Raw genomic sequence first — 23,654 nt, 5'->3', positions numbered from 1 at the left:
AGGAGAGTTGAGGACACTGCTTCCTTGTTTGTTTGTTTTTTTAAATAAATTTCCACATTCAAAAATAGTTCATGTAATTGCTGATAGGCAAGTGACATTTATCATCTGCCTTTATGAATCATCATAGTTACTTTAAAGGTGTTTGCCTTTAAAGAGTATGAGGTATTTTAAGAAAATCTTCCTGGAAAAAGAAGCCAGCCTGTGATTCCTTAGAAGGAAGGGCTGTGAATATGGGATTAATTGTTTATAGAAATGGACAGATTTGGGAGGAGCTACTTACTGTAACAACTGGATGAGACATAAAACCATAGCCCTGACTATGACTTAATTGAACAGAACTGAGTTCCTTTTGAAAAGGCATACGTCTTACTGCCTTTGACCTTAAATTCAGAATATTCCAATAGTAAAAATGAATTTACAAACTTTTCTGTAAACATTATTTACTGATCTTTTATTATCCTGTCAATTTGGATGGATGATAGGTAAGCCTTTCTTTAGATCAGTAATACTAAGAAGTGAATAGAAACATAGCTTTACAAAAATGTGGGGGTTTTATTATGCATCATAAAACTAATAACAATGTATGACATGATTTTGATGACACAAGTTTAGGGTAAGCTTTTCATTACTTGTACTACTTCAGGTAAGTTAAATGCAGTCACACCATGCAAATGTTTATGCTGTTAGGCCATAATATATTGCCATAATTTGCCACTTTGGGTCAAGATTATTACACGAGAGGAAGGGGATGAGTAGAACCTAGTGAAGGAAAAGGTTCTCTCCCCTTCAGTGATTCTCTGGATTTTGCACATTTTTTATTTAAAAATATTTTGGAGTGTGATTTAAGTGAGTATTTAAATGCTTGACAGCTTGACTATCCTAGGAATATGTACTTCTAAATGTAGCCACAGAATAAAAGAGAAGTTGCACAAGCCTGATAAAGTGCAGTAGCAGTATTTTCCCCAATTGTAATATGCTTTTGCATTTATAGAACAGCAATGTTCTGTGGGATAAACTTAAAATGGCATGTGCTACTGCTGTAAATAATAGAGGCTGTGACTTCAGCTTTTGCTTTGGAAGCTTAGGCAATCCTCAGCTGCAAGGATACTCCTGGGTTCCAGTCACTCAGATTACAGACTTGATTTGAGCCTGCTGTTACTCCCTTCTGTGTATGAGTGAAGAACTAGTGCTGTAGTCCCACCCTGATGTGGAATCGGGACTTGTCGATTCACACATGCAGAGGCAAAAGGTAGGGGTTGTTCCCGTGTTGCAGGGTTAAAATATAGTCTGAAGTATCCTGTTCTAGTCCCAGAGACTCTTGTGCATCTGTGTGAATTTATATGATGAATTTGCTTTTTGGAACATTAATGTTTTATAGAATGAGCTCCAAGGCTGATAAGCTACTTCATCTTTCTGTGTATTTTCCTTCAGCATGTAATAGGTTGCCGGATGGGTAGACTGTTGCAAGATAACTCTCAAAAAGTCATGACCATAGTTTGTGGAGACTGGTGAACAATTATCAGAGGTAGGTTTTTCTTGTGAACCCAGCTACTAAAGACTTATAGTACAGATGAGCAAAGGGACCAATAGGCAGCATAGTGAGACTAGTGTGCTAAGGGTGGAGAGGACAGGATTACAAATTGGGTTAGAGCTATAGTTGTTACTGTTTTGGAAACATTTATGTGATGCTTTTTGCTCTGCTATCATATGTTAATCGTTATGATAGATGGCTTCATTGAAATCCACAATATGGTAAAAGAATTCAGTGACACAGTGGGTTTAACTGCTTTGACCCCTCAATTGTCCACTGAAGAAAGGATCCCAGTATAACAAATTTAACAAATTTAAGCCCGCCAATAAGGTGGATTTTTTTTTTTTTGTTACCTTTTGCAGCTGTCCTGGAGGTAGTTCAGGAACCCTGTTCTCTATGGACTGCAGGTTGAAAGTATCTGTTGTGACACTCTCAGAAATGGAGTCCTAACTCCTTGATAACTCTTTATTGTGCTTTAGCTATAGGAGTATTACTCCACCTCCAGAGATGCTCAAGACTTTACCTTGAAAATCTTAACTAAAAGAAGCAAGTTGTTTCTTAATGAGAATTAGATAAACTAGCAGAAAAAAATCCATGCTAAGTTATAATATGTAGCATCTCGGGCTTCAATCTTCAAGGCTTTCACAGATCTAGCTGGTCCTATGGCACAGTTTGGCCTCTACTTGCTAGAGATTCCAAGATGAAATCCTTACAGAGCTTTGGGGAATATATATGGAATATAGTGAAAAATACTTACCTTTTTACCTTTTCAGTTTTTGAAATGATCAATAATTTGTCATTGTCCAAAATAGTAAGAGACTGTGCCTTTTCATTTCTTGCTCCTGTACTGTTGTTTAGATGGCCTTTTTAGAGCTGATTATAGTTTGTTTATGCTTTCCTTAAATTACTAAGTTGAACACTTTTTATGTTTTGGCCTTTCATTGCTGTTTTCTGGAGAAATGCAATATGAACTGAATGTGGCACCAGAAAAGAGCTGAAGTGTTTGCAATACAAACCCCTCTTTACTGAACCCCCTGGTTCTGTAGTGTTGATATGGCCGGACTGTATGTTGAACTGCCAGCGTCAAGGACAAAGGCATTCTCTCTCATTACACACCCCCTCGATCTCTTATGGCAGGCTTTATTTTCTGGGAGCAGAAGTTGCCTTTAGCATGGGTTGCTATCCTGCTCGCTAGTCAGTGTGGTTACTTCTCAGTCACTGTGGCTTTTGGTTTACTTCAAAATCTAGGCCTACAGTGCCCTTGGATTTTACTAGAAGCACTGTGAGGTGCATTATTTGGCTTGTCAGTGTCCAGCTCTGGGCATCAGCTTTTTTCCTTCCCTCTGTTTTAGCCCGGAAGGTAGCAGAGAAAAGTGAGCTGTAAGTGCTTTGGTATCAAATAACGCCCAATATGACATGTAGCACCGGCTTTCCAAAGTGTGTATCGTGATTTCTCAGAGAAAAAGTAGCGGGCTTGGCACGAGGGATGCGGGCACGACAGGGCAGCTGCCTCGGGAGTCCTCCACTGCCGCGTCGCCTGATGAGATGAGCTGTTACCAGGCTGCGCTGAAAACGTTAGGCTGGCCCGCTGCTGCCCGGGCCCTCCAAACGGGCTGTGGCCTGCAGTGAGAGCCGGGGGCCGCGCAGCGCTGCGCGGAAACGCGCTCGGGGGGCAGCGACGCCCCGGCGCGGCCCCGGCGGCTGCGGGGGAGGTGGCGGCGGGGGCGGGGGCGGGGCCGGGCCCGGGGAAGTGTGGTGGTCACGTGGCGGGGTCACGTGGCGGGGGAGTCGGGCCCAGCAGCGGCAGCCGCCGCTCCGGTAGCGGTGAGAGCCGGAGCCGGGCGGGCGGGGGAGGGAGAGGCGCGCGGAGCCGGGCGGGCCGGGGGGAGGCAGCCCGGGGACGGCGAGTGGCCGCTGCCCGCCGCGCCGAGGTGAGTGCGGGGCGGGGCGACGCGCGGCGCGGGGCAGCGGCGGCGGGTGGAGGGTGCCCCCTTCCCCTTGTGCCCGGCTCGGCGCCGGAGCACGGTGCGGCGGGGGTGGGCCGCAGGTGAGGGGGCCGCGGCCGTGGGCGGGCGGGGCGCCGCGCGGGGCCGCGGTGGCGGCTGCGGGGCTATTTTTCTTTTGTTCCGATGGGGCAGCTGTGTGTGTGTGTGTGTGTGTGTGTGTGTGAGGGAGAGAGCGCCAGCCGCCGGGGAGGCGGCTGGGGGCGTCGGGAAAGAAGTCCATTTTGCGCTATGGTTACTGAAGACCTTCTGAATGTATATACAGCCTTTATTTAGCCGTCGCTCCGGCGTGCCTCGCTCACAGCGACCTGGGTAGGGAGGCACAGCCCCTCTCTTCCCTGCCTCCCCCAGCTCAAAAACTAAAGGACAGGCCACTGCCTAGAAAACCTGTTTTTTCCTCGATACCTGTAGTTCGGGATTCACCGAAATCCGGGTGGTGGGATGGGGACGTTCCTCTTCCTCCGGCGGCTGCTGCTGCCGCCGTCCGGCGGGCGGCGGCCGTTGGGCTCCGGCGAGTGCGGGAGTGCCGGGCTGCCCCCTGCATCACTTGTGACCCTCCGCGCACTGCCTGTGTCGCTGCTAATTTTCTTTTACTTTTTTGCCCGCTCTCCTCCTCTTTTCTCTGGAGAGGGGAGGGAAGACGGTTAGGGAATTTACCCAGTGGTATTGTAAAATTTGCCCGGCGAACGTACCTCCTTTACATTCTTTTGTGGTGTCCTGACATCATATGTCTCCGTAAGTGTCCGCGTGGGTACATGTTTGAGCACCCTGGCTTGCTAAAGGTTGGCTAAAAAGTGCAGAAATCATTTACCAGTTCAGTACTTAATTTTGAATTAGACATTAAAACATACAATGGAGGCAGCTTTTGGGGGTCAGAATGAAGGTCCATCTAGCTCCAAATCCAGTTTCTGAAAGTGCCAAATAGCAGATGCCTAGGAAACAGTATAACAACAGGGTGAGCATGTAGTGAAGCTTTGGGAAGCCAGCCAGGCCTCCAGCAATTTGAGGTCAAGGGACTTCCAAAGTTAGATGTGATGTTTTAGTACTTAAGAGCATTTTTTTCTTCCATGACTTAGATTCATATGTTTTCAAAAAAGATAAATAGACGAAAGCCTCTGAATAGAAAAAATCTTTCTGTGCTTCTTTAAAAATATAATTGCAGTCATATCATTCCTGTAGGCAGTTCCATTTTGCCAGGGTGAAAACTGCCTGTGCAAGGATTACTGATTCGTGAGCAACATACTGTGTTTTTAAATAGGTTAGGTAAGAGGTGTGTACAATGGAGCTTTTCACATATATGGGAGCTGTAAATAATAAAATTGTTTCTTAATGGCTGTCTTTACAAATTGGTTGTGAAATCTGAGACTTAAAACTTTTAAATATCTGTTTAATGACACTCAGCATATAACCTCAAAATAGCAAGTACTCTACTGTAATACGATATTGACATCTGTAAAGATGATTGTATGAATATGAACCTTAAGTCCCTAGCATCTAACTGTATTTAAACTTAAAGAGTTAATGTTCATGAAAAGAAGAGATGTATTAATGGAACAGACTTCTTATTACATCAAGATTTCTGGTAAGACTATTCTAGTAATACCATCACAAATTTTCCTGTAATAGTAAAATCATGGTGTTCCCTGGCAATGCTAGCAATCAACTTGATCCTGCGGTCCTCATTCAAGAAATAGGAGCTCCTGGCATGAAGTTAACTGAATTGCTCTTACAAGGAAAGTTTGCAGGAGTGGGCCTCATTTTTCATAGGCAATATGAATGTCAAGCAAAGCAGAACTGCTTTAAAAAAAGATTGCATATTTCCTCCCTGGATGGAATCTTAATTAGGAGGCCATTATCAGTTTTTGGGCTGAAAGGAGGTAGTAAGTTGATGTGTATAGATAGACAGATATTTAGAAGATTGAAAACAGCTTAGAAAGCTGATAGCTATAACTGTTGTGAATGACTTTCAGGGAAAGATTTTTTTATACAGTACTTCTTGCTGCTTCTAGCAACAGATTGTGGAATTTATTCTTATGTAGTCAATTGGTGTTTGTTGTAAAACCCTTAAAAAATATGTAACTATTCAACCAACCAACCTCCCCCCTCCCCCAAAATCTAATTTTGTGAACTCTACTGAACACATGGACAATCTAAAGTATTCATTTTTTTTCCACTAAGTTAATGAATAGATGTTTGAATGGTTTGCTCGTAAGCTTACATCAAGAAAATTGTTGCAATGTAACTCCCATTAGCCCACTGAATCATATTTTTATCACGAAATAATGACTGATTCAGCTGAACTTTCAAGTCAAACTAGTTTTGTTTATAACTGTCCTCTAAAGGAGTTATAATTCTTCTAAGATGCATAAAACCTGTTTTATGTAATTATTTGGTCATCATCTGCCTGTGATCAACATAAGAAACTCTGTAAAAGGGCCTAACAATAAAATCAGATGTTTGACTTTCATTCTTATGATAAAAACACAAACTACAGGCTTGTATTACAAAAATTTTGCTTTGTTTAATGATGTGTGAAGTCATTTCATGTTGTACCTTCCATAGTCAGGTTGGAAGCTAAGCTTGAGCTTTATTAGGTTGAACAGACATCTCTGCTTAGTGGCAGAATGGACCCTGCTGAAGACTTAACCCAATTCATTGATGAGTTAGAGAATGTTTCAGGACAGGCCTCTGTTAAGGTGATTGAAGTAACAGTGGTGCATGCCCTCCAGTTCAATTACCAAGGAGCTTGGCTGCTAAGAGAGTTTGTACAGATGTCTCTTGATGTTTATTCGGAGGAGGAAAAAAAGGGACTGTGAATGAATTACTTGTGTGGCCAGGTGTCCTTGTATCTCCTTGGTTTCATTCACTTCCACTGTCCATGTTGCAGAGCTCATCAGAGCTAGTAATTTGGAATCTTGCATTTCACTTTTTGACTAGAACTATTTCTTCTCCTTAAATGTCCCATTTTTGTAATCCATATGATAGCAGAACAAACTTCTGATACCAGAGATGTGATGTGCACACTCTTAAATGGCTGTTTTGCAACTACGTATGTCAATTCTGGTGTTCAGATGATTATCACTATTTATATTATTGGTGCATTTTAATAGATAGTTTAATTTAGGACTTGAGAACCTCTGTACTGGGTTGGTATTTTCCAAAATAGGACAGAAAACTATTTATTTTGTTTTTAATTCAAGTGAATACATTAAAGCATTGTCATTTAGGCATAAAGTACAGGTGAGGAAATACACAGAAGTTTTGATAATGGAAGGGTTTTTATGTAATTTGTGTAGGAACTCATTGTGTATGACACTTTCCAGACATGAGCTCATATAACTTAAGTTGTAAACTATTTACTAAAGGGGACTAAGGCATATACTGTAGTGAAATGCTTGCCCGTGGTCTTAAAGGTGTAGTCTGTGATTTCAGTTGATTCCATGGAAAAAACAGGTCTGCTTGTAGGCAGAGTAGGCTCTAGACTCCAGGTAGATCTGTGTGGATTTAGATTTTTTTTTGCACAGATCTAATGTCAATATTGAGGTCCAGGGGGAAATGCAAATATATTATGTATTTCTGCCTAATTCTGTGTTCATGACCCAACATCCCTACTCTTGTGTGTGACTCTTACTTTGATCCATGTTTATATATTTGATCCATTATTTCTATTTTGTGTTGTTTTTTTAACTAATTTTTTTTTAACTAATGCCTTTGTTTACATTCTTTTACAGTACTTAAAACTTTAATATCTTTTAAATGGTCTCTGATAATGGTTTTTGCTTTGTGGTTATATTCATGAGAGACCTTTGTATTCCTCAGCTGGACATCAAATCCTTGATAGCTATAATATATCAAAGCTGGTCTGGAGAATCTCCCACTGGAAAACTGGGCTGTTTGTATACTGTGGAGTTCCTGTTTCCTTTGTGATTGCTGCTTTCTGCATAGCTTCAGAGCTAGCAGATCCAGCCAGGAGTCATACAGTTTCCTAATATCCTGACTAGTATCCTGAGTTCAAATTCTCTCCAATGTCCTTGTCTAATTTAAAGTAGTCTTTGCAAAATATGTATTTGAGGATTAGCTCTCCCATTAGAATATAAGAGATTTAGCACTTCTTGGTACTAGCATCCGTCCATCCTGTCAGTTCTTCCTTTGCTTTGTATGTGTAGTGGAATAGATTTCTCTCCTTTGAAGACATTGTTCTCATTAAATATTTGCTGAAGTGAATATCTCGTCTGCTAAGCGTATTTCTGAGTAAAATCTTCAAGTATCTCTCTTTTTATTAGTTTGAATAATTGCAAAGTAAAATTTGGAGGGAGGTCAAAACCTTATCTATTTGCATGGCCATTTAAAGAAAATTACTACAAATACTCTAGCAGTGATATTGTATCAATGATACCTGGCTGCATTTAAGCAGAAGAAAAACATAGAAAGGAGTCATAAATTTTGGACACAATATGAAAGAAAAGGGAGCTTTCTGCATGTATGTTAAGAATACTATAGAGGAGCAGTGGTTTTGAAGCTAATTAGCAAATAAAGTTGTTACGGAAAACAAAGGTTGGCTACCTGCTGAGATTCTGATGGGTTGTAGTCTACAGGAGGCTTTTCAGTTGGAGAAAGACCATGGATAACGAAACTTTAAAACTGAGAGGAAGAGCTCTCATTTTTATTCTGTCTTTGAGCAGCATCTTGTACAGTGGGGCTCTGATAAATTGAGCACCTAAGTATTGTTACTAATGTTATTACTGCTTGTACTTGATAAAGAACAGATGTCCCTATTCTAATGGCATGGCAGAATAACTTCTAGGAAATCCTTTCAGTTGTAAATAATTAAAAAAAGACATCCCCAAAGCTCTGTGTGTTTAAAATCCGAGTAAAATACGCACACAAAAGAGAGACTGACTTGCACAAATCATCTCTTGAAAGTATTACAGGCTATGGATAAAAGTTAATGTTGTATGGAAATATCAGAAATTTCATAAAGCTATTTTTAAGCACTAAATAAAACTTGAAAGGGGGAGTGTGTTCAGCTAAGGGAGAAATAGGAAAAGTTATATATTTCTGGTGTCTTCCCTAGCTCTCATGAGTGATACAAGTATATTAAGAACTGTTACTGTATAAATATCTTGGCTGCCATACAAGTGCCCGACATAACGTTTGGAAATGAGGCAATCGAACAGTGTAGGTGTTGAACCCGCTTTAGGTATTTCACTGTCCTTTTTTCCATTCATAAAAATATGGACCTAAGGGTGATGTATCAGGCCAGACCAGAGGTATTTTGACATCTGTATCTTGATTTTAACAGTGGACAGTAGCAGATGCCTGGGAAAGAGTATAATAGGGCAAGAGACAGTGATACTTCCTCCAGATACCCAGCTAGCTTCCAGCAGATTGCAGTTTAGGGGTCTATGAGCAGATGTTTTGGTATTTAATCATTTGGTATTTAATACTTATAGTGAATTTATGCAATCTGGTTTTGAACCCTTGAGATCTTTAGCATCCGCACTGTCCAAGGTGCAAGAATGAGAGAAGTGCAAGTGCTCACTTTTTAGATAGGCTGTTGGCAACTTAAAAGTTATTACTCTACCATGCCTTGCATTTCGCATAGTGTAACAGTCTTATTTTTAATTTGTAAAATTTTATGTCAAACCTGTATGGGTGAAGTTAACTGCTCGATATGTAAAAACGAAGTATCAGAACTTGTGTGTGGACTTTCTTATTTACAGAGAAATATATATAAAGAGCTCTGTCTTCTCACTTTATAAAAAGTCTGATTTGTGTGCCATATCTGTCTATCTTACATTTTGGATTTCTCTTGAAATGGAACCTGAAAACTACTTATAGCCAGTTTTGCTTTTAGATATGGATCTTTCTTTTTAAAGACAACAGAGTTCGTGTCTGTATATAAATTGTATCTGTAGAAACACTACAAGCGTAAAAAGCTTGCTTTTGAAAAGTAATGGCCAAGTTTGAATGTCTCTAAGAATGAAGAAAGTTTTGATTCAGACTTTGAATGTGCAATTTCTGCAGTAGCAGAGGGCAGGTATTATACCTATCTTTATCATGGGATCATCCAAAAACATTCTAAGACATTCCAGAATAATTTGGAAATAGTATATAATGAAATGGCACTCTCCTATATTCATTAATTGATCCAACTTTCACTACATCTGTAAGAAATAATATATATGAACCAAACAGGTTTGATTTGCCTTTCCAGTCTTGGATTGCTGTGGAGGATGCTGAGGACCATCCTAGTTTGATGGGTGATGGGATGATCAGGGATGATCCCTGACTGAGCTTCCTCCTTCTTCCTCTTAAATTTTAGGGTTTGGTAGCAGATCTTTAAGGATGTTTTCTCTGGTGCATGAGGCAAAAGATCCTTTATGGCAGTGTTTGGTCCTTTACTTCTTGGCAGAAAAGAATAGAAAACGGGGATCTGGCTCTCATCATCCAGTAACACTTTACAAAATGAGTTAGATAAAGCAGTAAAAGTGGTTGAATTCTAGGAGAGAGATTTAAATACATGCATTTGAATGTTATAATGGCATGGAAAGCTATGCAGTGGAAATCTGCTATCTTAGATAAATGATCAAGGGATAAAATTAAACCAGCTCATTTTACAGGTGTGGGATTTGGAATCACTTGCAATTTTTCCCAAGAGGAGATGAAGATGGAAAAAAGAAAGATTAGAGGGATGGGGGAAGGGGCATGGTTCTTCAGAAGATACCTGTAGTAAGTCCTATTATGGATTGTAATAGGCTGCCACGAACAAGCATTAGTGTGTTTCTCATAACAAAAGTTTCTGTGCAGCAACAGGGTTCTATTAGGAGCAAATCTGAATTATGGAATTAAGTGACTCAGTCTTCTTCCTCCGAGTTGCAGGCCTTCCAGAGGTAAATGCCTTCCAAATTCTGCCAACCCGTTTGCAGAGGAAATGCTCTTCTCTGTCTTTATACCAATAGAATATCTCTGTGGAACATGTATTAAATCCAGAATACTGTAATATTTCGCACATTATTTCCCAATATTAAAAAGAGAATTTTCAAGTTTTAGAGTCTGTTCACTGGACATAGAGTAAGATTCAGGAAAATATATTGTATAAAACAACATAATTTGAGCTCAGTATTACTGCTAGGCATATGCCTATGCAATATTAGTTCCTCCCTGATATTTTCATAAGCTTGTTTAAATACATCTTTGTATTAATAAGGAAATTGGCATGGAAACTACTGTTTCTTCAAAGGAATTAAATAATAGATCAATGGTTTGAGAATAATGTTGTAGCGTGGGAGGTGAGGAGAGGATTATATGGGAAGTTTTCATAAGAACAGTTTTGTTTTCAGTACTCATTGCGTTTTGGAATTGTTATATAGAGAGCAGGTGGCTGGAATACTACTACTGCCTGTTCTGGGCTGAAAGTGACCAATAATGGCTTAAAGATTTCCTAAAAGATGATGTCCTGTTCTCATAGGATGCAAAAATGAAGATTCTTTTGTCACTGTCATGGAGAAGTTATTCCAAAGGTTGGATACTATACTTAATTCAGTCTTCCACTTTCCCCTTTGTAATCTCTTTTAAATACCTCTGGTGTGAGGAAACTTCTAGCTTGTTTGGAGAGAAAGTATTTGTGATTTAATTGTTTAGAGCTGTGGTGACAGAACAAGCTCTTGTCTGGTTTTAAAATAGCATTGCTTACTGAAACTCTGGAAGTACTGGGAGAGCTTTGTTCCTTGTTTTGGATTTGAATTTGTGTTCTTCCTTGTTGTCCAAGGATGAGAGGGAAAAATTAGAATCTTTATTAGTGGGAATGACCAACATTTTCTTTTAAGTTGGACAGAGAATAAAACCTCTTCTAAAACACTCATGTGAAATTTGCATGGGAAATGATTGCCTCAGTTTGATAGTGTGTCTCCAGGAGTAGATCTGCTACCAGTTATCCATTTTTGGTTAAGAAAGGTAAGAAGGTAAGAAAGATATGATGGGATAGATGTGTTGTGAGGATTTGGACCATCTTGTTTCTTCTCCAGCTGTGTTGTCATGGTTTTGGCAGATATTGCATGATGACTGAGTGTCCATACTGATGTGGAACTGTCTGTTTGTTACACTTACGTTCACTTCTGCTTCAATTAGTTGGTAAGTAGACTTAAGATTTCATAGCTTTCTGAGCCTGACCTAACCAGGCTCTTGGAATAGCTTTTCTCCCTTGGAATGTCTTAAAGGGTTTAACAGTTTTTTCACTGGCAAGACTAGCATGGAGGCATGACTTGAAAATATCTTTAAATGCTGATAGTGATCAGTTCTGTCTCTATATTGACTGCCCCAAATGACATTTTTGAATGCATTTTTCAATGCGTGGGGTGGTAACACTATTGATAAGAATAGACTTGAGATGATGCAGGTTGAATGGAGAGCACTAGAGAACGTAGTGAAGAGTGTATAATCAAGCTCACAAACTCAGAGAAGCTATATGGTGAGATTTTTTTGCAATGATTACAGCAATTTATTTCCATCTCTTCTAGTTAGGAGTTTTGACACTACTTCCTGGATGCTGACATCGTTATTTTCCTTGCCTTTATTGAAATTTAGAATTTTCCAATTCTGCTGCATAACTAGGCAAGACTGTATTTTATTATTGTTTCCTTATTTCCTCTATAACTTTATAGCAAGCGTAGCCAGGAAAGAAATCTTGGGTTTTTGTTCTAAAGCACTTCATTATGTAGTTGGTCTAGAAATCTAGCTTGAAAATTGTCCCAACTTGAAAATAATTGCACGCATGCTTGGCTGTACAGCAAGATCTGATTTTGAAAAAGGATTCTGTCATGTTTTCACTTAACTTTAGTGGCCTTGGGTTTTACCTTCATTTGAGAAACGCTAATGAATTTTGGGGTCTCATTCAATCCTTCCTAAACAGATAAATGCATGAGTCCTCTGCATCAGATTTCAGAATACTTGAGGTAGGAGAAGCCCCACTTTATCTGCAAGATCGCCTCAGGTATTTCAGTAATTCCTGGTGTGCGTTCTAAGTGCTGCCTCTGCTTGTTTGGTGTTTACTGTAATGGTGTCTTGTGATTGGGAAGGTGGAGCAGGCTGTAGGAGGTTATCTAGATAAAACATTAAAAAGCAACTGCAGTCCCATGTAGATTAGTATTCTGATGAAATTTCATTGTTTTTTTTTTTTGAATGAACTTGTGTTAATGTGAATAAACAGTTGCAGCTGCGATTTATTTTTGTTGAGCATTAGTTGATGATTACAGCAGCAGTCTGGGAGTCGGAACTCCTATACTTTTCTCCCAGTTCTATCACAAGCTTCTGTATTGCCTCAAGATGCTTTAACTGTCTTTTACTCAGCAGTATAATGGGAATAATGTTCTCTTCTTACTTCCTCTTTGAGCGCTGAGGCTAATAGAGCACTTCGAGGCCATTGAATAAAAGTTTGAAAGTTCAGTGTAACATTAAACAAAAATTGTCACGCAGCTGGAAATGATTCAAACATACACTTAACTGAAGATGAGTGGGTTAGGTAAAGGTTAAAACAAAAATGTGCAGAAAAGTGGAGGGGACAGAAAGTCATAAATGCTGTTAAGTGACCCCTTGTTTCCTTGGTCTCAAGTTGATTCTTGAGATTGTGAGCTGTTAGGGGGTCTCTTATGTGTCTGTAAACCACCAGACAGCAATGATGCTGGAGTAATGATAACTTGAAATAATAAGATTGGTAAATAGGTGCATGCCTGGATAATGTGCCTGTGTAGGTCATATAATTGGGCATATCTGCTAAAGCACTGATGCAGATGGAAGACTCCTCCATCTGTTTGTAGCAGATAATGAATGAAGCAAAGGGTTCAGAGTATTGGTGAATTAATATGTGGTATGTTGAGAGTTTGGAGAGATAGCAATGATAAGTTTGTATCGATCATTTATTGGCAAGGGTGTATATGAGATGGAAAGGTTGATTGGACAGTCTTAGTACATTTCTATCCCTCCTGTGTAGTAAATGTGTCTATAGACTATTCAGCTTTATCCAAAGAGATGCCTTTTTGTCATGGGTTTTTGAGTAAAGATGTAGAGGATTTCACTTTCACAATCCTTTAGAAATGTCTGTTTATTGAAACAACATGAATAAGGCATGAATGCCCTTTCATTGAAAGGTTTCATCCTACCTGCTTGGGAGTGTTTCTGGCAGGCAGAATCCCAGTTCCTGTAACAACTTTGTCTAATACTTATTTACTTAGCTAATATTCCTTGAGTTTATGTTTGAACAGCATAGTATGTGGTATGCAGAATATAATTTATTCATGTCATAGATTTGTTAAGACCAGAATTAAGCATTAGGGTCATGTAAACTTTTGCACAGCACTGTCTTTGCATTTTATGTGAAGAAGTTCAGCACTTTGGTTGAGCTATAGCAGTGCTTTTCCCAGAGAAAGTAGTTATGAGATTTTCTATTGTCATTAGACATAAATTCATGATACAGGTATGAAGATGGTTCCTTCACGTAGATGACTGTTGATTGGTCTGTTTTTTTCCTGCATGGAGTCAGATACCTTGCAAAAAGAAGTGTACTTCAGGACAAAAAGGCAAAGATAAAATTCCCTAGGTCACAGAACAGAGAGGAGTAAGAAAAAGCAAGAAGGTCCTTATTTCTCATGTTGATGCCTGTCAGTGCTTTGGTACAGATGGTTATCGAGAAAAGGGGGGAGAGAATGCCATTCTTTCAAGATAATTTTCCTTATTAGACTTCCCAAGTTGTGGTGCAAGGCTTCCTGGGTGTCTCACCTTGAATTGCTTGCCAGCTCTCTTTGCAAGGTCTCGTTTACCTGTCTTTTTCCATTCTGTTTTTGGAAAGGCTTATTCTGTGTCTGTAGAAGTTTGTTTGCCTTCTCTGAGTAGCTGAGCAAATTCAGGGGTCTCTCAGGGATTTAAATTTGTCAAACAATGATACTACTGTTGTATTTCCTGCCTTTTTTTCCTGTGTTGTTGAGATTTCCCTTCAGGACACGCCCTTGTGGCTATGCTGTTGATACCGTGCGTTGTTCTCCTAAGTGAGACTCTTAAGGCTTGTGCAGTCTGCATGCACTCTGATGTTTGTCAGGTGGCCTGTACCACTGCACACAGTAGCCTTTGGTTTGAGCTTTTCTTGCAAGGTATTTCAAAGCTGTTTTAAAGAATGGATAAGTGATAATAGGGAGGAAGAAGTTGCAGGAGATGCATACTTCCATACCAAGTAACACTTGCAGAAGTGCACGGTTTGTTTGGCAGCATTAGGATATGTAGTGCATTTTGCAGTACGCTTCCATGAACTTATAGCAGAACACCTTTTGTTCAGCTTTTTAGAAAATTAGGAACATTTCAGACACAGAACTGTAATGTTGATTTAGATAAAACACTGTTAAGACAAAAAGAAATGTTTATAGTCACTGATCTGAAAGCCAGAATACCTTTTCTTGTATTGAGGTTTTCAGACTCAATACAGACAGGTTCCACGCTCTCTAGTGTTTGAAGGATCAAAGGCTTTAAGAAACATTATGGTACCTCAGATTGTGAGAGTTATTTCTTACGTGCCCTAGCATTCATTCATATGGAGTATCTTGTGCATATGTTTTCTGATATTTACAAACAAACTCAGCAAAAGCTTAGATGTTCCTGGAGTAATTTGTTTAGTCTGTGTTTGATTTTGTCCTCTGAATTCTAAAATCCTTTACTGATGAGTCTAATTATAAACAAGATATTCCCTCATGCTGGTGATAAGTATAAATCTGCCTTGGGACAAGTGCCTTTTTCTTAAAATGATGTGGAAAACTTGAAAATGCTAAAACAGAGCAGCTTTCCTTCCAATAGAAAAAATGTTTATTGTCAGTAGTTGGTTATATCCTTAGTATAATAGAAATTGATTTCATAACTTCCTTCAGTCAAATAGCCTGGCTCTTATCTTGGTGGTTATGCCTAGAATCAGCAAAGTATCTTAGTGTGCTTATAGCTTGAGCATTTTAAGACGTACTTTGCTGAATCTTGGCATTGATCCGTTGTGAAGACCGTTTCCTGCTTTCCATGACTGTTTGTTTATGTGTGTAAATGTTTTGTTGTGCAGAAACAAAAATTAAATACACAAAGATACTGGTTATATAGACAGTTTTGGGGTTGGTGCAGGCATATTGATTGACGAAGAGGTATTTTTGTCCAACCTGTCCCATCCTCCTGACCCCAGTCATGGTATATGATTACAGTAATAGCCAAAAATGTGTCTGGAAAGAATCCAGCATGAAGACAACACACTCTCTCCTCCCAGGAGTTTGCATTTTTTTTTTTTTTTTAACAAATATCTATTGTATACTTTTATCAGTTGGGTCTTTACAGGAATAATATTAAAGGAATGACTGCCATCTTAATTTTTTCCATCAGTATTTAATCTCTGTTTTGCTTGATTACTCATTGTACTTTGAGTTCATATTGGGAGAAGAGAGTATGTTATTAGAAAAACAAAGTGTCTGATTTATTGAGACAGGATTATCTTGCTTAGTGGATTTTATGAACATGCCATTTCTCATGTCAAATGATTTAACATTTCATTGGAATGCTAATAAAAATGGCTTCAATAACTTTGATTTATTTTTAACTCTTTTGTGCATGTAACAGTGTTTTACAAGTGCTGTTGCTAGAATGAAAGTTAGAGTCGTCTTTTCCCACCAGTATCCTCACTAAGCAAATTAATTAAACATCCTTTAAATTAGATGCAGGTGACACTGTAGTATTTATGTATAGGCTGTTGCCCTGTTTACTCAGCCTGGGAAACTGATACCATGTCTGAATTCTGGTTTAGGCCTTTTGCCTGAAAGCTTTAGTATCATATCTTGAAAATAAAACTGCATAAGTCTTGCACGTTAATCTAGTGCTCCCTTTCCCCCATGAGCCTACAACAAGGGCCTGCCTGTTCTCAGTGTGTTCTTGACTGACCTCATTGTCCCAGAAGGAAACTTCTTTTGTCTCTGCTCTCCTCTTACAGGGGTTCCTTCTAACTCTGTCATATTAGCTGTATCACTGGGGTAGTGTTTGTAGTGATCTGGTGTCTCTCAGCTGGAAGGGAGCAAATTAATCACTGGTCAGGTTGGAGCCAACTTGTAAAGGTTGGCCCTTACTGCTACAGTATGACATTGCAAAGTTTGATAAATAACTGGGTTTTTTTTGGTTTTTGTGCAAGTAGATTGCTTTGATTAAAATTTTTGTGTGTATGTGTGTATATATATATACATACATGCATGTCAGGTTCATAGTAGAGAGGCTGTGCTGAAATCAGTATTTCGGCATGTATAGCTCATGCCATATGCATCCATCTGAAACTTCATGTAGGTTGAGTTTCAAGGTAAAAAAACAAAAAACAAAAACTGACCTTTCTTGAAGTTATAAAGAAATAAAAACATAGTATATCTAAAGGGCTTTAGCAGACAAATTGTATCAAAGCCTAGCTGTGACAGTTTTTCTTCTTTCCCCATACCTGATAGAGGCTACCACCGCTCCACTGCTGAAACATTAAAAGAGAATGTGTGCTTGCATGTCAGGTGCTTCAGGCTGTAGTTTGACTTTTTAGCTCAGTCCTTCCTTTATTGTCAGCTTTTAAACTGAATTTCAAGACCTTTTGTGTCGTAGTGATGAAAGTGCAGGCATGGGTCCTTAATGGAGGTGGAGGTTTTCTGACACTACCAGAGCTAAAAGTTCTCTTTGCTGTGACATGGTAGAGGGAATTTACAAGGTAGTTAAAAATGGTTGTAGAAAGATACTTATTTTAAACTGCCACTTTTTGTCTAAATCTGTTACAGTATATTTACTCTTTATCATGACTTGTCAAATTTAATTTAAATAGCTTTTCTAATAATATAAATGTGTTGCTCCCTCCCCCCCCCCTTGAAGTTTTAAAGCATATCAGATCACTGAAATGGAGGAAATTGCTGGGTAAATATTTGGATTCAGTTTGCTGAAGGGGCAGATCAGCTTGCAAAAATTTTTCTTCATTAGGCATAGACAGAAAATTGTATGTTTATTTTTGTATAGTTTACATCAATTTTTCTTCTTCAAAATTAGAAACTGAAAAAGTGTGTTTTTCTCTTACAAAACGTAATAAAAATTGTGATGTTGAGATCAACTACACTCTACTAGGGATGTTGTGACCAGAAGCAGTCACCTCACTTCACTAGCTGAAGATGAGACTTCCTTTGTTTAAAAATATCATTTTAGTTTTCAATACAAAACATGATTAATCAAATCGATAAAACATCTAGTGTAGTTTTATTAGTAACATCTAAATTTTGTAAAGTTTGGATTTGTATTTAAATGAAATTTTCGTTTCCTTTTAAACTGACTTGACACGTTTGTGAGTTTAGAAGATAATACTCAAACACAGTCCTTAAAATATTGCAACATTTTTTTGCTATCCCCAACAACAGTGGTGACGTTGTATTTGACAGTCGCCAGTGCCAACTTCTTGTTCTAGGTCAGGTTTTATAACACCGAAGTGTGTACCTTGTATACTCCCAGTGTTACATATGTACATACTGCATGTATCAATGATATGTGTATGGTAGTTTGGAGAACATCTTGTCCAAGAAATGAGAGGGCCATTTGCCATTAACATCAAATATGAAAATCATAAATCTGAATAAATATGTGTTTAAATTATGTAATTACTTAAATGTGAATGTATTATAGCATTCCAGTTAGCAAAAAGAAGTATCATATTTGGGTAAAAGCTATATTTACTTGCAAATCAACATCAATTTAAGGTTTCTATCTAGTGATAGAATCTCTTTTGAAAAATGAGTAGAAATGCAAAATAAAATTAAACTGTACATTTAAATCAAGTTTTTTTGCTTGACGATTGAAATCTTAACTGTACTTGGTTATTGTAAATCATTTTGAATTAATCAGCCTAGCCTGTCTATCTTTCTGCAGTGAACTGGAGGAGAAGCATTTTGGCATAAGATATATTTCACCAAGTGGTGATGGATGTTTTTAAGTATGAGAGGAAGAAAGCAGAATGTTGGTTATGGCTTTTCCTTTGAATCCAAAACAGGTAAATTTGAAGCACGGTGAAAATAGACAGGACGACGTCAGGTGAACTAAATCGAATGAGTGACATGGTCTTAGCACAGGACTGGGAGGCAGTAATTGTAAATTCTGACTTCTTGCCTGGATGCAATCTCATCCTTTGATATTAAGAGAAATGTTCCAGCACTGTCTGATGGGGAAGTTCCCTGGTGCAACTGAATCAATCTGACATCTTGCTGTTTCTGATAGGTCTTCCTGTGCTGAGTCTTGTGGCTCCTGCCTGTTCCTTTGCTTCGGCTCTGACACTGCTCTGACCCTTCAGTGAGTTGATTCAGCTCCCTAAGCTCACAGAATACTACTCATTTTTTTTGCATGTTTATTTTCTGATGTTTTAGGAAACTGAATCTGCCCAGTGAGGCTCAGACAGGCACCAGACTTTGAGCAGAGGGAGGAGGGCAGGATCTGGGAAAGTAAATGGGAATGGCTTTGCGGGGAGCCTGGAAAGGGGTGAAGATTAAGAAATCTTGCTGCAGCATAGGCTGCTCTGAACAGCTGCTTATCTTGTAAGAGGCCTGCGCCTTTAGTTTCCTTGTCTTTTAAAGCAGGAATCATACCTGCTCATCTTGCAGGGTTGCTAAATTTTGTAATGTGTATTCAAGACATTGTAAGTGGCAAGAAAGGGCTTATAGGAGCAATGCTACCTTTGTATATACTGTAAGTACTGCTATTTTTGCCGTAAAAGTTTTTGTTAAAAGATAAGATATTATAAAGGCATTGAATGTAGATAACTAATTCTGTGAATCAAGTGTCAGCTCTATCATTTGAGAGGAAGGAAGAACGTCAATATCCATAAACAGCTGGTTGTTTCACCTTATAGCTTTGTGCCTGCATGGATGCACTAGATGAAGAGGTAATAAAGAAATATGTGAAGTTCCTATATGTAGGATTATTAATAGATTTCACTGTCAAATTTAAATAAAATACTTCTGAAAATACTGTTATATAATTTGCACGTGTTAAGGAGAGACTGCATTTCATTTAAAAATAATGAAAGAATGTGGAAAAGTGAATCTTTTGAGTGTAATTAAAGTACTACAATAGGAAAAACAGTTTTTTTTTTGTTTTTTTTGTTTTATTTTGTTTTTTTTAAGGCCAAGGTACTGTCACTTTGTCATGGTGCCATGAAAGATTATGGTTAAAGATAATGGTAAGGCCTTATTTGCTGTCAGAGCAAAATGTCTTAGTGCCCTGACACAGAGAAATGGTTTTCTGAGAAGGTTGTTCTTCTGTTGTTGAAGAACAATGAAGCTTTTCTAGTACTAATAATTCTGTAGGAAGAAGGAAGCTAAGTGCTGGAAACACTACTATGAGAAACTCAATAGCATTTCCGTAGAGCAAACCAATGTAATTATATAAGCTTCTTTTGAAAGTTGATACGATTTCAGTTATTTGTAGCTCTGCTTCAGAGTGAATAAAACAAGTGTTGAGCAAAGGAACACAGCAGATGACCTGCATCAATCCTGATTTTCTTAGAAGAGAAAATAGCAGATTTTTGCTGAGTGAGTAGCTGTATTAAAGAGTTCATCCTCTTTCTTGAGTAAAGTCTGCAAAATTTCTGTGGAATCATTCAAGAATTCTCCTGAGGTTCTTTCAGTTGTCTTCCTATTTGTCTTTTGCAATTGCATGTGGCCACAGAGAAGATAGACTTGAGTTTCCTTTTAGTCAATTAAAGCCCTTGCCAATTCAAGTACAGTTCTGAGAAGCAGCAGTGAAGGACATCGGCTGTCAACCCATAGCTGTTGCTTTGTACTTGGCTTTTGGCTATTGCGAGGAGGGCATCTGACCCAAGAATGAAAGAAAACAGTGCATGGGAGAATGTTACCAACTGTAAGTGCCTTGATATGCTCTGCTTAAAAATTTTGATACATTAAAATATTGAAGTATTGAGGGGGAATAACCCTCTGTCATCTTTCAGTTCTGTATAAGAAGCAAACACTGTTTTAGTGTAGAACATTCCAGTGTAGGCACTCTCCATCCCAGTGGGAGAGCAACTGCCTGGCAGAGGGATACTACCCATAATCAGATCCCTGCACTTTAGTATTGCTCTAGTATATCTGTCTAGAATCTGACATTATCTTGTTTTAATTTGCCATTAATATTGCTCTCTGTAAGATGTATTTCTTCATCTGAAATTAAATTTTGTGAGCATACAAATGCAAACTAAAGCTCAAATGAGACTGCTTTGTGAATTAAATTTATAAAAAAAACCTGCTTTACTGGGTGTGATAAAAAGCAAGAGAAATACCAATTTGCCATATACAGTAGAATATTCCAGATGAACACTTTAGATTATCATACTTTAATGAACATTGGACATGCAAAAGGAGATGATACATGGTGTTTGTTGGCTATTCTATTAGTTAATTTGACATCCATATATGATATTTTGTTCCTCATATCAGTTGAAGATTTCACAAAGTACTTCAGGTGCTAATTGCAGTTTAGCAGCTAAAAGGACATTATTTAATTAGATGATATCATAATTTTATTAGTAGTTGTCCCTTAAATGAAAAAAATCCATGAATCTTGTTTATACTCTCTCCCACCTATTTGATATCCAGTAGCAATAACAAACACACTTAATACGTGCAAGAGGCTTAAATGGATGGAATATTTGTTTTAATTTTTTTTTGTGGTTATCCATCAGTAAAATCATGTTTACTGCCATTGATTATGGTAGATCGATTGCTATAGTAGTGGCCAATTAAGGAAAATTTGGAAAATGTAATTGTGACAAAATACAAACCTTTCAGATGAGTTAAATTTTAATACTGTTATTTCCTGCATAATAATCATCTTTGAGAGCTTTTTTTTTTCAAGATTATAGTGGAACATTTATCCATTTGTTGTCCATGTTATAATTGTTAGAAGTATATTTAACATTTTTGGAATGGTGTATGTCATTTCCTGCTGTTCTCTTGCTGTTTTGCAGTTTTATTAATGCACTGAAATGTCATACTGGAACATGTTATGAGTTGATTACTCACCCTTCTCCCAGAAAATCCTAGAAGCTTCTCCGCATTCTACTTTGACCATGCACAGGCATTACACAGCCCCTTCAAGTACATATAGACACATGGACAGATAACAGTAGCAGTAGTACTGCTGTTGCTACAGTGGTCTACAGCCATAGGCAAGACAAGATATTTAAGTGTAATGTCCTTTTCTAATATATCTTTAAAAAAAAAAAAAAAAAGGTTGATTTCAGGCAAACAAAGTTTTCTTTGAATTATGTGCAAAGGATAACTTAAAAAAATTTTTTTAAGTTTTTCATTTTTCACAGTTTTAATCAGCTTTGTCACCAGCCCTATATAGGGTTGGTAGACTGGACCATTCATTGAAATCAGCATCTGTATCGCATATTATTTGAGGTTTCAGAACTCACCCAGTAACTAGGTTTTCCCATATTTATTTTAGGTTTTTCATTTCTTTCAATAGTTAGGAATGTAATTTTTTGTATTCTGATGTGGTAATTTCTGGTTGTTCATCATTTGTCTTTGTTCCATGCTCTCTGTATAACAATAAGTGAAAAGTAATATACCATTTTTGCATTGGGATAGAATTTTCTTAAAATGACATCCTTGAGTTGCATAATTTCAGAGGCTTTGTATCAGTCCTATCAAATACTATATATTTCACCTCGTTGTCTAAGTAACTTTTTATTTGTTTTATGCATCCATCTACTAAGGTTCAAAGCTGAAACGTTCCTTATAATACCTTTTCTAATGACTGTTTCAAACAGATGCTGAAGGATTGATTTCATTGCAGTTTGATTAATATAGATAACAAAAAACCATACAGTTTTCTTGTAGTAACCTCCTGTTAATCTGTCGTCTGTGGGTGATACATAGTTATTGGATGAAGCATTGAGGTGTCGTGACAGCATTAAATATGAAGGAGTGTACTGTCTTATGTTTCTTGAACCTAAAAAGGAACTGGAATATTCTGATCCTCTTAAGCTTTAGAGTTGAAATCCCGAAGATGTTTTCATGTAATTTGTTTTAATAGACTTTGTGAGCTCAAGGGGACCACTGACACTGTAAGATTAACATGCTACCTTGCCAAGCTGCTTACCAGAAAAAACAGCAGCATATTCCTCGAGCAATTTACAAGCAGACTTTTCAATACAGAAAAGGAACCTGCAGTATAGACACAGAGTCTTATAGAGGGAACAGCCAAAGTGGATTATATATGTTATGAGATTTTCTCTCTGTGATTGTTAAGCTTTTTCACCCTTGCAGATAGACATAAAGAAATAATATTTAATATAATAAGTATTGTGCTTTTTATGCAGCTCTGAAGGTATTCTGTAAGGTATTTATTAAATGGAAAAATTGTACTAAAATAGATTTGTCTAAATATGTAGCGATTCCAGACGCAAGAGGAAAAAAGTCACAGTGTGTAAGATAACTTTAAAATTTCAAGCAAAAACTATATTCTTCATGAAATGACCTCAATTTCCTTTTCCTAAGGAACTTACATTCATGTTTATTAAAAGAAAACAACTTCTGTGCATGAGTGTTGGCAGGAATATGACCTATATTTGTCAGATTTATCAGAGAAAGCCTGATAAGTTAGACGTCATCTACTAAGTGCAGTCATATTACTTTCGCAAATCCTAGTTTTCATAATTAAGTAGAAAATGTATGAAATTGACATTCCTCATCAGTAGGTTCAGTCTTTCCTTTGGCCATTTTGAAAAGTTTGCCACGTTCATCTGAAGATCCTCACACTTCTTGGTAAAGGCAGTAAGATGTTACTCAGTAATGGGAAAAAAGAAAATCTAAACAAAGAACTCTGGTGTTTTTTCTCTATTTAGACATGGGTAACTTCAGCTCTTTGTGTGTATTTATCTTCTGTGTCTAAACAGTAGAATTACTAGGATGAATCTTCCCTTTTGGTTTTGACACTTCATAGATTCTGAGACTGGGCTTTATCGAAAAATCTTGTAAGTATTGATTAGATAAAGATAATGAAAGGTGTTGAGAGCTTAGCTTTGAGGAAGGGAGAAAGTTGGGTCTGAAAAG

The 23,654-nt window shown here is 38.0% G+C and overlaps 1 protein-coding gene across 4 annotated transcripts in view; it reads left to right on the top strand.

Moving 5' to 3' along the window:
• Positions 1–3,279: 3,279 nt before the first annotated feature.
• Positions 3,280–23,654, top strand: part of TULP4 (TUB like protein 4) — a 167,758-nt gene continuing 147,383 nt past the window's right edge. For 2 of the 4 annotated variants that reach the window (XM_064509097.1, XM_064509094.1), the window contains exon 1: positions 3,280–3,355. The gene's annotated coding sequence lies outside the window, so the exon portion shown is untranslated. Of the gene's footprint in view, positions 3,463–3,483; positions 3,579–23,654 lie in introns of those variants that run through there. The other 2 variants (XM_064509095.1, XM_064509096.1) reach the window with 2 other exon arrangements.

The sequence above is a fragment of the Dromaius novaehollandiae genome, chromosome 3, assembly GCF_036370855.1.
Source record: "Dromaius novaehollandiae isolate bDroNov1 chromosome 3, bDroNov1.hap1, whole genome shotgun sequence".
Classification (NCBI taxonomy): domain Eukaryota; kingdom Metazoa; phylum Chordata; class Aves; order Casuariiformes; family Dromaiidae; genus Dromaius; species Dromaius novaehollandiae.
This window is presented reverse-complemented; position numbering and strand designations above follow the sequence as displayed.